The following is a 13,194-nucleotide window of genomic DNA, read 5'->3' on the forward strand; positions in this document are numbered from 1 at the left end:
AATTCTTTTCTGCTGCTTTTTTTTAAATGTATATTTTTTTATTGATGTTAGAGAGGAAGGGAGAGAGATAGAAACATCACTGATGAGAGAGAATCCTTGATCAGCTGCCTCCTGCACGGGGGCGGGTGGATTGAGCCTGGGCATATGCCCTTGACCGGAATCGAACCCGGGACCCTCCAGTCCGCAGGCCGACGCTCTATCCACTGAGCCAAACCGGCCAGGGCTTTTCTGCTGTTTTGATCATGGACAAGCACAGCAAGAGCCAAGAGAACAAAGAATAACCAACGTGTTGACGCCCAGTTAATGGGAGGGCTTCTTAGAGGAATGCAACCCATTTTCTGAAGTCTTTTGTGTCTCTGTTCTCACATTTCTCTTTGTGTATATCTCCTAAAGATCCGTGAGTTTGAAAAAGAGCAAGCAGTCGGGGTGCTGTGGCGAGGTGGGTTTAGGGAAAGAGGGTTGGAAACATTTCCTGACCAGGCCCAGACCGGAGTCCAGGTGGGGGAAGATGGATTTGAAGCGCTGAGGGGGGCCCCACCTTTGAGTGGACAGGTGTGAGGATGGATGGGGTGGCAGAGTGAGGACTTGTCAAAGCCATGATGAACCTAAAAATTGGGAGGAGGAGTCGGACCCTGGCCCTCCCCCTCCCCAACACTTTCCCCACTTCACATCCCATGTGACTGGTACTTGCCAGTCTATTTCATATTCTGGCCTTTACATGAGCATGATGGTTCAAGTGGGTAAGAAGAGAAGGGACTGGTGTTTAATTGACCCATTTTTTAAAAAAATAAATTTTTATTCATTTCAGAGAGGAAGGGAGAGGGAGAGAGAGATAGAAACATCAATGATGAGAATCATGGATTGGCTGCCTCCTGCACACCCCCTACTGGGTGGGGATGGAGCCCGAAACCTGGGCATGTGCCATAACTGGGAATTGAACCGTGACCTCCTAGTTCATAGGTCAGTGCTCAACCGCTGAGTCACACCGGCTGGGCTGCTATGACCCATTTAATCTCATGACAAATAGATGAGGAACCGTCAGCTGAGTAACGAGGAAGTAGAAGTCAGCAGGAAGGGTAATCAGCAAAAACTAAGGGAGTCAGTGTCGGCATCTGGAAGTTTCTTTCCAGAGAACCTTCCTCACCTTTTCCATGTCAAATCAGGACTTGTCACGTGGAGGGGGGCTGTCCTTTCAAGCAGACAGGTCTCTCTTGAAGGACACGAATAATACCAGTAACACAAATAGACGAGAAAGGAAATGCTGCTATTTTAATTGCCCAGACATATCCCAAAGGATTATCAAGGGTTGGTTGAATGATGGGGATAGTGTTCTATAATGAATGAGCCATTCAAAAAAAAAGGACAGTGTCACAGAATGTGAGTTACCTTTGCGAATTTATCTTTTGATGCTTAATAATAAAATATATCGCTGTGTTTCCGGAGAAGAATTATAGAGCATTCCCAGGGTAAAGGGATGGCTTTCCCGTCCTCGAGGACCGAGTCTTGATCATTCAAGATACGTTACGTTTTCAGAGGAAAGATGATATTAAAGACATTATGTTGATTGAGGGTGAGAAAAGGCGTGACTGAGGACCCTGGCAAACATGGAGAGGTAGTAAGAGGGTTTTCAGGAAATGGCAATCATAAGCCAGGAGCCAGGTCAGATGCTTTTGGGTGCGTGAAAGGCTTACCAAAAACCGGCCAGCTGCCTAGTTTTTCTTATTAGTAAGTCCGACCTCCAGGAATCAACGGAGCTGTAATGTTCAGATCCAGCCACCAGGTGGCATGTATTCCCTTGGGTGCGTGTGGCCCACGTCTAGCGGGCCAGTTGGACTGCCCTGGGTGCCAAAGGTGGGGGGACATCAGTAATCCTACCCTAGGTATTCTTTCCTCTGCCAGTCCTGACCTAGTACTGTGCCCATGGGTCCTCCTTCTGCTGCAATGCCTGCCAGAGGGGTGAACACTTCATTAGAAACCATTCCCGCGCCTCAAAATGTATTCCCGCCCCTTAATAATGTCTTGCCTTAACCGGTTTGGCTCAGTGGATAGAGCGTCGGCCTGCGGACTGAAAGGTCCCAGGTTCGATTCCGGTCAAGGACATGTACCTTGGTTGTGGGCACATCTCCAGTAGTGGGTGTGTAGGAGGCAGCTGATGGATGTTTCTTTCTCTCATTGATGTTTCTAACTATCCCTCTCCCTTCCTCTCTGTAAAAAATCAATAAAATATATTTTAAAAAAATAATGTCTCTACAGAGACTTTATAGAATTGTGACAAGCGTTTGACTACCATGTGATGTTCCACTTTTAATTCATTATGTCACATCTGTGACGTACGTAATGTCGTCTACACATGTATTTTAGAAAGGAAAATAATATTTCAGTGTGTTTTTCATGTTTCCATCATTAGAAATAGCATTGATATGAACGTGAGAGCGTTAGGCCCCACAGTAGAAGGAAAGGATCAAAGAAGGATTTTACGGCTCTTGGTCTATATTCCCACATGGACAGGTCCGTGCCCTCAGGGGGAGAGCTGCCATCCTTTCTCATAGAGGGGCTCTCGGGCGGCTGTGTCGTTATTAGCAGAAGGCTGTTTCCTAGGCGTGGAATTTGGACAACAGAAGCATCACGGCTCTGGGAGGCCGTCTCTATGGCCCCCTAAAGCAGCGATTCTCAACCTGTGGGTCGCGACCCCTTTGGCAGTCGAACGACCCTTTCACAGGGGTTGCCTAAGACCATCCTGCAGATCAGATATTTACATGACGATTCATCACAGTAGCAACATGACAGTGATGAAGTAGCCACGAAAATAATGTTATGGTTGGGTCACCACATGAGGAGCTGTATTTAAAGGGCCAGAAGGTTGAGAACCACTGCCCTAAAACCTAGTGAACCACCCGTTCGCCTCATCGGGGGATATTTCTCCAGAGACAGGGCTGTTTGTCCAGGGACCCCAGAAGCAGGATCTTAGGCAGCATGTAAGTGCCACTGGCCTCCCTCCTCTCCCTGAACCCATTTTCCCTTCCCACGCATCTCCTCTCGGACAGGGTCCTTTGTAGCTGGCTCCCGTTATCACTGACTGAAGTCACAATCAAGGGCTGTTTCCCTGGGCCTGGTCGGTGATGCAAGGCCAGCTTTCCCGAATGTGAAGGGTGGATTACTGTCTCAGCTGATTTATGAAACCGGGAGTTCGGGAAGGGTTTCAGCTTCTCTGAATTTTTTCCAAGTTGACTAATCTGCTCTTTGTGTTGGGAAATCAACACGAACCCTTTTCCCAGCAGCCTGACTGCTCCCCTCTCCGCAGCTAGGAGAGGGGGTAAGCCAGGCTAATGAAACATTCTAGAGTCCACACCAACCCCCACCACACCTGGTATTCCCCTCCGACTTTTCACCCAGAGGGAGCAGGCAGCTTCGCCAGGGACATTTCTCTTGACCACTGCTTCCTTTGGGAGTCTTAAAAAAAAATTAAAAAAAATAAATATAAATATATATTTATTTCAGAGAGGAAGGGAGAGGGAGAGAGAGAGATAGAAACATCAATGATGAGAGAGAATCATTGATCAGCTGCCTCCTGCACGTCCCCTACGGGGGATCAAGCCCACAACCTGGGCATGTGCCCTTGACTGGCATCGAACCTGGGACCCTTCAGTCCACAGGTTGACGCTCTATCCACTGAACCAAACCGGCTAAGGTGGAGCCTTTAAAAATATACCAGCATTGCCGTAGCTGGTTTGGCTCTGTGGATAGAGCGTCGGCCTATGGACTGAATGGTCCTGGGTTCGGTTCCGGTCAAGGGCACATGCCGGGGTTGTGGGCTCAATCCCCAGTGTGGGGCATGCAGGAGGCAGCCAATCAATGATTCTCCCTCATCATTGATGTTTCTATCTCTCCCTCTCTGAAATCAATAAAAATATTAAAAAAAATAAAAATATACCAATATATACAGTATATTTTTATTGATTTCAGAGAGGAAAGAAAGGGAGAGATAGAAACATCAATGATGAGAGAGAATCAATCATTGATCGGCTGCCTCCTGCACGCCCCCCACTGAGGATTGAGCCTGCAACCCGGGCAGGGAATCAAACCGTGACCTCCTGGTTCATAGGTCTGTGCTCAACCATTGAGCCATGCCAACCGGGCCCTTGTGACTCGTTAGCTCCAATCGCTCTGACCTTGCTCAGGGGCTCCTGATGAATGTCCCCCAGCACGGCACCATGTGGCAGGGCTGTGTGTATGGGTGAATGTTTCCCCTGAGAAAAACCACATGGTGGGGATCCCCAGTCAGTCCCCCCACAAACCCTGCCCAGGCACCAGAGCACGAGCCCGCCCTGGACATTGAAGCAGAAGGTCTTTGAGGTGGAAATCCCCGGGGGATGGAGAGATACAGCCCAGAGTGAAGCGATGCCTTCAGCGTCGATGGCAGGTTGGCCCATGGATGAGGACCAGATACAATGAGTCACCTCGGGAAACAGAATACCTGGGTGGAGCTGGGAGGTCGTGTCCACTGTGCACACTAGTTCTAGAGTTCACTTACTAGTATTGATCCGAAATGATGGAGCAAAGCCATTTGCCTCTGATCTGGGAAATCCACATGGAAACCCCATGTATCCAAGGATGAGGTGAGAGATTGAGGGGCGCTGACCCAAAGGGGAGAGTGCTGACTGGTCTTCTCTGTGTGGATGTCGCACTTCAGCCGCCAAGCCCCCAGGCGGGTCAGGGTTACAGAGTAGAAAGAGTGGGGTTTGGAATCAAGCAGCCCCGGGCTCGAAGGCCAGTCCTTCATCCCTGGCACCAGATCACTGTCCCTTTTTTGAGTGGTTGGTTTTTTTCTCTGTAAAATGGAGAGCTAATTACCACTTGATGGAATTCTAAGAATTTAATAAAATAATATAAAAGTGCCCAGTAAGTCCCCTTATTGTTTGAGCACCTAATGAGGTCATTTTGGTTCTTCTTCTTCTTCTTCTTTTTTTTTTTTTTTTTTTTTTTTTAGGAGGAAAGACATTTGATAAGCCTTGAGGTTTCATCTTTGCTTCTGGCTATGAGAGTCTTGTTGTTGGCTGAATTCAGTTTCCTGCAGTTCCAGAAATGAAGGCTGTCTTCTTGCCGGCTGTTGGCTGGGGTTGCACTCAGGTCCTTCCACGTGGTCCCCAAATCTCAGCAACAGACAACCTGCCTTGTGTCAGACCCCGTTCCTCGTTCAGTGTCCATCCAGTCGGAGACTCATGCGATGAGCCTGGGCCCACCTGTGGTTGCCCCCAGAGGACCTCAGCATGCAGTTCTGCTACTGCCGCTGGAAGCATCTGGGTTGCAGTCGTTTGCAGTGACAGCACCTGCGCCCGGAGGCCTGCCAGCCTTCGCCACGGCCCCTCAGTCCCTCTGTTGGGCAGGGTACCTGTGCTCCGAGGTCCAGGGAGGGAGCGGCTGGGTGATCTCGTTCCGCGACCTGGACAACGGCGTGGGTCCTGGTACAGGACATCCTCTCTTAGCCTTGGGCCATTTTGATCAATAGGAACCAGGCTCTGACTTCTTTCCCTTGCCCAGCGCTGTGCCCGGTGGCCACTCCCTCACTGAGTCCTGTTCACTCTCTTGCTCTTTCCTGAAAAGCACCCTTTCCTTCATTCCCACCTCTTTCCAGCTGCTGGCTTGAGAGTTGAGTCGGTCATTTGGACCAAAGTCTCTCTCTCCCATGTTTCTCTGTGAGTGCTCACTTCACAAAGGTTAAAGTGCCTGACCCCATGGCAACCCTGTGAAGTAAGGAAGGCAGGCATTTGTATCCCTGTTCAATTCCAGCCAAGGGCACATGTCCAGGTTTCGGACTCCATCCCCAGTGGGGGGCGTGCAGGAGGCAGCCGATCCATGATTCTCTATCATCATGGCTGTTTCTCTCTCTCCCTCTCCCTTCCCCTCTGAGATCAATAAAATATATATATATATATATATATATATATATATATATATATATATGTTTTTAAAGTGGCAGGGATGGCTTCCCGTGTGGTTCTGTGCGACACTGACTCCATGTTTTAGCCACTCTGCTTTATTTCCTTTCCAGGACCGACGTTCTTAGACACCAACCAGGCTTATTTCAGGGGAAGGGGTAGTGGACTCAGGCTGCCTCTAGTCAAAGGGGCTAGTTTCCCCCACTTATATCCGAGAAACACTTAGTAACAGAGACTCAGAAGCTCTTTGATCTCTGGACAAATCAACCCATCGCTGCCCTGTAGTTCTTGGTTCCCAAGAATGAACCCACTTGGGGAGGTTCTCTGCTACCTTATTGAAAATTCCTTCCATTTATTATTACCCTATACTTTTTTTTTTTTTTAAAGAACTTATTCTCACACTGACTTCAGATTCCTGACTTAAGCTGCTAGCATCCTCTGGAAGAAGCCACTGACATCATCACAGCCCACCAAGATCTGCAGACATCTCTTGCCATCCTTAGATTCAAGCAGTAGTGGTTCGCTGGCCCAGCTTACCACCTGGCTTCGTGTGCAGTTCGATTCTGCACATCTCAGCAGCATCCTGCTCTCACAGGCTGTCTTCTCCGAATCCACGCATACATATGTCCCCAGAGATGACAGTGTCAACTTGCCTGCTGCTTCTGAGTGTGGCTAGGAGGGGCCGCCTCTCCCTCAACGGGGCCACCCGGGAGCAGCCAGGCTCCTGGTTCAACAGGTTCTGTCAGTTACCTTCAGATGCATGGGTGTCCTTGCCAGGGTTGCTCAGACCACAAGACGTACCTGGGCCCCACATCACCGTGTTATGGTCACCGAGGACTTCGGGCAGACTGGAATTTGAGGGGGAAACCTACTGGTTAGTGGACACCTGATCCAAAATAGGAACCAGAGCTGCCCACACCTCTCCCAGTCCTCATGTCATTCTAGGATGAAACCCTCCTGGGCGTTTGAACGCATCAGCCTGTCCGAACGGCACACATCAGCTATGCAGCCTTCAGCACGCTAACGAAAGGGACAGACTTCAGCTGGGGAACCCGCAGGGCTGTAGCTGCTGCTGTTACTGCCACCAGGGTCGCTGCCCAGGTGTTTCTCCAAGGTTCCGTTTGCTTATGGTTGGGAGCAGAAGAGGAGAGGGTAGACCTAGCGCAGCAAGGAGACCTGCCACTACTTTTCACTCACAGAGACCTTCTTAGTTACTCCTCTCTCCAAGTCACGTTTCTTCGTCAGTAAACCGAGACTATTCATAGCAGCCATTTCTTAAGGTTGTTGTGAAGATTGTGTTGCTGTGTTTAATCCTCCCCAGAGGATAGTTTTTGTTTTTAGAGAGAATGGAAGGGAGGGGGAGAGGCGGAGAGAGAAACACTGATGTGAGAGAGACATCGAATGGTTGCCTCCTGCACGTGCCCCAACCGGGGCCGGGGATCGAGCCTGCCACTGAGGTGCGTGCCCTTGACCGGAATCGAACCCAAGACCCTTCAGTCCACAGGCCAACACTCTAACCACTGAACTAAACCGGCTAGGGCTGTTGTGAGGATTGAATAAGATATGATATGTTGTTTCAGGGTCTGGCATGGAACTGAGAATCAAAGGTAGTTCCTATTATGACTATTCATGGAGCTTTTCCAATCAACTCATAAAAGCTCTGAGGAATAGAGCCGCAGTGGCTCATGATTTGTCTCGTTTGTAGAAGAGCTGCCTCTACAGATCTCAGAGTGGATGTGCCCCTCACACCCCCACCCACAGATCACGCCCCAGAAACCACCTTCGTTGATGCCAGCTCTCAGCAGGGGAGTTTAGCTAGAAACTTCCTCCCAGCTGAGCTGGAGTATGACACTGCATACCTGGATAGAGAGAGGAGGCCCAGCCCTTTAAGATGAGATGAAATTTCTCTGGGACAGGACTGCCCAGTTCAATCCGGGCTGCCTGGAGTTAAAATGGGCTCGTTTGACCCAGCGAGGTGTCAGAACAACACGTCTCTCTCAGGTGCGCGCGTGGTGTTGCGTTTCGCTGGTTTTCTGCCCTCCTTGTCTATGACAGCTTGCCTGGCAACCTGAGCCTGCCCCGCCCACTGTCTGGCCCTTTGCCACTTACCTTATGATCACTATCTCAGTAGCAACTCCTGTCTGAACTACACCCTTGCCCATGCGCACCCAGTTTAATCACACCTGACCAGCCAACCCTGCACGGGGTCTCCTGCAGAAACTCCTGCCCAGACAGCTCCTGCCTGCTGCCCGATGCCCCCTGGGGACCTCCAGGAGTGGGGGCCCCGTTGACTAAGCAGTTCTCTGCCGGTGCCCGTGAGAAGCTACAAGCATTTTTGACATGAAGCTTATCTGACCGCCTCATCTGAAGTATCAGAGCCGCCTTCCATCAGCCCACAAGGGATTTCGGTCTAAGATAAGAATGGAGAATGCATCATGGGTTGAGGTTAAGACCAGGGTGAGATGGAGCTGGGTTTGATACAGCGTGTGGGAGGCAAAGCTTTATTTGTCTCCCACGGGCCTGTCTTAGGGAAGCCTTTCTGCTCACAAGTCCTTGCTCTGTTTTGACTTTTGATTCCATACGTTCCCTTCTCTTTGGGTTTGGCTCGAGTGAATGCAAAAACACACTGGCTGGTGACAACATGCAGAACGGTCCCTGCTCCTTTAGGCCAAGCATGTCAAACTCAAAGGCTGACACGGGCCAAATAAACAAGGTTTAAGTATATGTGGGCCGCAAAAAAACAAAAGCTTCAGTTTTCATAGAAACATAGGTTTATTTCAGTAGAGACACGCTGAATACAAAGGGCTGAAATAAATGAGTCATCATTCACATAAAAAAATAGAACATCTTAATAAAAGTTAATATTTTTTTCTTGAACATTAACTTGCCAGACACTGAATAACTGCACAAATGAATAGGTGTAACACAAATAAACCTATTTTTCTTGTTCTCCGAAAGCAAAATATTTCCTGTTACGCACACCAAACAGGTCAGTCCAAGACTAATGACGTGGCCATCGGCTACTGAAATATCGGCGGCCAATCAATGATTTTCTCTCTCATCATTGATGTTTCTCTGTCTTTCTCCCTCTCCCTTCCTCTCTGAAATCAATAATATATAAATATATATATATGTGTATATATATATATATGTATATATATACATATATATATATTTTTAAAAGCAAAAGGGACAGAAAAACGATGGTATGGTTGTCTCAGGAGGGGACTGTGGTAGCTGGGGAGACTGGAGGATAGTCAAGGGCTTGGAGGCAATGTTAAGGGGGAACTTTAAGCAAGGGTGTCTAATCTAGATCAGACATGTGAGAGACCGTGGTAGCTTGAACAAGGTCGTTGTGGTGAGAGACGGCAAAGGAGTTTGAAAAAAATATTTAAGACAGAAAGGACAGAGCTTGACTAGATGCTGGAGACGAAGGAGAAATAAAGCCAAGCACGATTCCTAGATTTCTGGCTTGAGAAAAGGAATGAACCCTTGTGCCAGTCACTGAGACAGGAAATGCTGGAAGAGGGCCAGGACTGGGAGAAGGGCTATGGACTTGGTTTTAGAGAAGTTGAGTCGGCCATACTTGGATGTCTAGCTGTTCAACAGGACTTTCTGTGATGATGGAAACAGTCTATATCTACACGGTCTAATCTTTAAGCCTCTACCCACATGCGGCCAGTTACATGTCAATGGATTGAAATGAAACGCTCAGTTTCTCAGTGGCACGAGGCACGTTTCAAACGCTCAGTAGTTATACGTGGCTGGACGGGATGGTGCAGTGCCAGAGCCCAGGGAGGCCGTCTGGGTTGGAACTATTAAAACTTGACCCCTGTGTAGATGACATTTAAGACTGTGGATAAGGCTGTCTGGGAAGAGGGGGGATTGAGCCTTGAGGAGTTTGAACACGTACAGGCCGGCGAGGAAGAGCGTCCTTCCACAGACACGGAGGTAGGAGAACCATGAGAGCGTCATCCCAAATGTCAAGGGAGAAGAGTATCTTGGGAAGGAGGAAATGAACAACAGCGAAGCGCTGCAGGAGGTCAAAGAAGACAAGGGTTGAACGAACATGGTGACTGCATCAGCGAAAGAAAGGTCACTGGTGACTTCAGCAAGGGCTGTTTCACACGGGGGCGGGACTGCAAGGGGGGGAAGGGATGGAGCCGAAAGGATGAGTAAGAGGGAGGTGAGGTAATGGGGAGAGGACTGACAGGAAGATAAGAACTCATTAGCTCCTGGTTTCAATAAAGCAGGGAACGGCTTAAACCAAATCAAGGTGCCATCAAGAGCCCAGATAGATGTCTTCAAACACTGGGTTTCTCCAATGCTGGGTCTTTTGGCATGAATATGGGGAGGTACACATATCTACTGCTCCTCCTTCCTACCCTAACTCTCTTGGAGAGCCAGTGTGAGCTAGACCAGGAGGGGGCTTGGAGGCCATGTTAACAGCATGGTGTGTGTCCTAACGGAAATAGAAAGACATGGAAAGCATTTCTTTTTTCTTTTCTTTTCTTTTTTTTAAAAAATATATTTTATTGATTTTTTACAGAGAGGAAGGGAGAGAGAGATAAAGAGTTAGAAACATCGATGGGAGAGAAACATCGATCAGCCGCCTCCTGCACATCTCCCTACTGGGGATGTGCCCGCAACCCAGGTACATGCCCTTGACCGGAATCGAACCTGGGACCTTTCAGTCCACAGGCCGATGCTCTATCCACTGAGCCAAACCGGTCTCAGCTCTTTTTTATTTTCTAAAAAACATTTTAGTACCTAGAATTAAGAGCAAACACAGGAAGACAGGGAAGTATAATAAACCACCATGCACTACTCATCGTCTGGCCCCAAAATGCTTCAGCCTTTCAATCCTGCCCCATCCATACGCCCATCCATTTGGACTTAAGAGTCCTAAGCCAGGCTTGATTCTATTTCTGCTAAGATCATGCTTGCTGCTGGGTAGAGCAGGGGCCAGCAAACTTCCTCTTTAAAGGGCCAGACAGCCCTAACTGGTTTGGCTCAGTGGATAGAGCATCGGCCTGCGGACTCAAGGGTCCCAGGTTCGATTCTGATCAAGGGCATGTACCTTGGTTGTGGGCACATACCCAGTAGGTAGTGTGCAGAAGGCAGCTGATTGATGTTTCTCTCTGATTGATGTTTCTAACTCTCTATCCCTCTCCCTTCCTCTCTGTAAAAAAATCAATAAAATATATTTTTAAAAAAATAAATAAATAAAGGGCCAGACAGTAAGTCTTTTAGGCTTTGCAGGCCATACAGTCCTCTCTACTCCAGCCACTCCACTCTGCTGCTATGGTGTGAAAGCAGCCACAGCCAATAGGTACACAGTAAGACTGTGTTCCACTAAGACTGGGCACAGACCAGAAGCAAGCAATGAATGCATAAATAAGTGGAACAACAGCTGTGCTCTCTCGAGAGTCTAGAACAGTGCCTGGCAAAACACGGACACACAAGGGTATTAGTTAAAAAGTCAGTGGGTTGGGGGTGGGAGGAATGAACTGCAGGAGTGAAGGCCCCCCATCCTCTCCTTTACTGGCTAAGGAAGGTGGGAGCTGACCTTCTGAAAGGGGAGATGGGGAGAAAGTTGGGAACTCAAAACACCTCGACTCAAGCCCAACATATGTGCCTGGGGGTGAGGCGAGGTCCAAAGAGAAGAGGGCTCCCCGCCCAGCTGGTGGTAATTTGGCTTCTCTTTCTTGGGGTTGATGACAGAATTATAGAGGAGGCTTGAGACAGACAGACGAAGCAGGTGGGGCCTGGGAGAGCCTTTTGTGAATGGCACAGAATGTAAGGAATGAGACCAAAGTTTAGGGGTTTTTTTGTTGTTGTTTGTTTCCTGCTTCTATGATTTAAAGAGAGAGAGAGAGAGAGAGAGAGAGAGAGAGAGAGAGAGAGAGAGAGAAAACAAAACCCTCAACATAAACATACCTGCTATTTGGCAGGAGGGAATTCTCAATTGGCTGGAAGTGAGTTTCGGGACAGAGTGCCAACTGCTGTCCCTTCTTCCCCCTCCTTGGGCAGGTCACCTGTGAGACAAGCAGTAAAAAAAAATAGAATGGGGAAAAAAAAAATTGAATGGGGCCACCTTATCCCAATTCCCCTCTCCTTGCTTCTATTTCTGTCGGAATTGTTTTGTTCATCAGCCAGGGCCGCCAACACTCATAGTGGATATGATTTACTATCGTGTGCGACTATTTCGGGGTTCAGGCAATAGAGATACGATTTTCATTGTTGAGAACTAGAGGCATCGTGAACGATATCTAGGATTCTTTTTCCGGATGAATGTGGATGATAACTTAGGTTGCTGAGATCTCCTTGTATGCACAAAAAATAATGAAAACCAGCGGAATATGAAGCTGGTTTTTTTGGTGCTAAACAGTCCCTTTATGAGCTGCAGGTTGCCAAAAAATAAAAAATAAAAAAATAAAGGGGGGGGGGTGGGGGTTCTTGCTTCCCACAAATGTGCCAAGTTTCAGGATGAGAGATTCTTTTATTTTTATTAAGATTCTCCAGTTTAACAAGATCTCCTCTTCCCAGCCACTTGCTTCCCTCCTTATAACGCTACTTGGTAATTTATGTCATTATTCATACACTTAGCTATTGGTTTTATTGTCCACCCAAGTTTTTGTTTGGCTCATGAATGAATCTCCAGCACGCAGAATACCCAACAGAGGGTAGGTATTTGATGAATATTTATGGGACAATTCTCTTAAAATAACAAGACTTTAGAGTTTTGGAGAACTTTGCATTCTAAATGAATTAGCCATAGCTGAGTATTTCCAGATACGTAGCTGGACGGTGAGGTCTGGATTTGGATGGAGATTCTGGTTTGGGGTCTGTTAAGACTCGGAAAGAATGGTCCACCCTTGAAGCTAGATAAATCCAGGGGATTCCCTCCACCTTCTAGACCAGTGGTTCTCAACCTTCCTAATGCCGCGACCCTTTAATACAGTTCCTCATGTTGTGGTGACCCCCAACCATAAAATTATTTTCGTTGCTACTTCATAACTGTCATTTTGCTACTGTTATGAATCGTCATGTAAATATCTGATATGCAGGATGTATTTTCATTGCGACAAATTGAACGTAATGAAAGAATAGTGATGAATCACAAAAACAGTATGTAATTATATATGTGTTTTCCGATGGTCTTAGGCGACCCCTGTGAAAGGGTCGTTCGACCCCCAAAGGGGTCGCGACCCACAGGTTGAGAACCGCTGATCTAGACTCTGAGGAAGTGACGGTG

At 48.0% G+C, this 13,194-nt stretch overlaps 1 protein-coding gene across 2 annotated transcripts in view; it reads left to right on the forward strand.

Moving 5' to 3' along the window:
* The window catches only part of TP53BP2 (tumor protein p53 binding protein 2), a 102,196-nt gene that overhangs the window by 45,054 nt on the left and 43,948 nt on the right, over positions 1-13,194 (forward strand). The gene's annotated exons all lie outside the window — the stretch shown is intronic.

Source organism: Myotis myotis, unplaced genomic scaffold (genome assembly GCF_014108235.1).
Source record: "Myotis myotis isolate mMyoMyo1 unplaced genomic scaffold, mMyoMyo1.p scaffold_m19_p_21, whole genome shotgun sequence".
Classification (NCBI taxonomy): Eukaryota; Metazoa; Chordata; class Mammalia; order Chiroptera; family Vespertilionidae; genus Myotis; species Myotis myotis.